The sequence below is a fragment of the Berghia stephanieae genome, chromosome 2 (genome assembly GCF_034508935.2).
Source record: "Berghia stephanieae isolate SIO BIC M18660-M18661 chromosome 2, UCSD_Bste_1.3, whole genome shotgun sequence".
Lineage (NCBI taxonomy): Eukaryota > Metazoa > Mollusca > Gastropoda > Nudibranchia > Aeolidiidae > Berghia > Berghia stephanieae.
In genome coordinates this window covers 93,762,631-93,763,139 of record NC_088361.1, presented here as the reverse complement: position 1 = coordinate 93,763,139, position 509 = coordinate 93,762,631, and positions in this window count along the sequence as shown.

Here is a 509-nt window from a genome sequence, read left to right as displayed (position 1 = left end):
TCTTATGTGAGAGCTTATAAACAGCCTGTCTGCATTTTCTTACTCGTGAGGGAACGTAGAAACTGTGTCTACGTTCGCTAGGGCATTATGATCGGTCATTTGACATTGGGAATCGCTATCTGCGCGCACCTACAGGCTTTATTATCGGACCAATTTTGATGGTTAATGGTTCAAAAGATTCGTCTCTGTCTATGTTAATTTCCATAATACAGCAGTATAATAAGTAAAATAGATAAGTGCCTGTTCGTAATAGCCTTTATTTTTTCCGCAAATATCGCGGGTTGTCCACTAGCATACGAGTATAACAATAGAAAAACAACAACAATTGAAAGTTCGTATTCTCCATCATTTTAATTCTAATTTACCTCTTCGGGATCCCGTTCATCCAAGATATCACCGTTTTGAGGCGGTGGGTGAACTATTTTAATTATTTTTAACTTTTTTATTCTTTAAATTTGTTTTATTTGTTCTTTCTGCCGCCCACCTCGAATCATTTACCTATTATTATT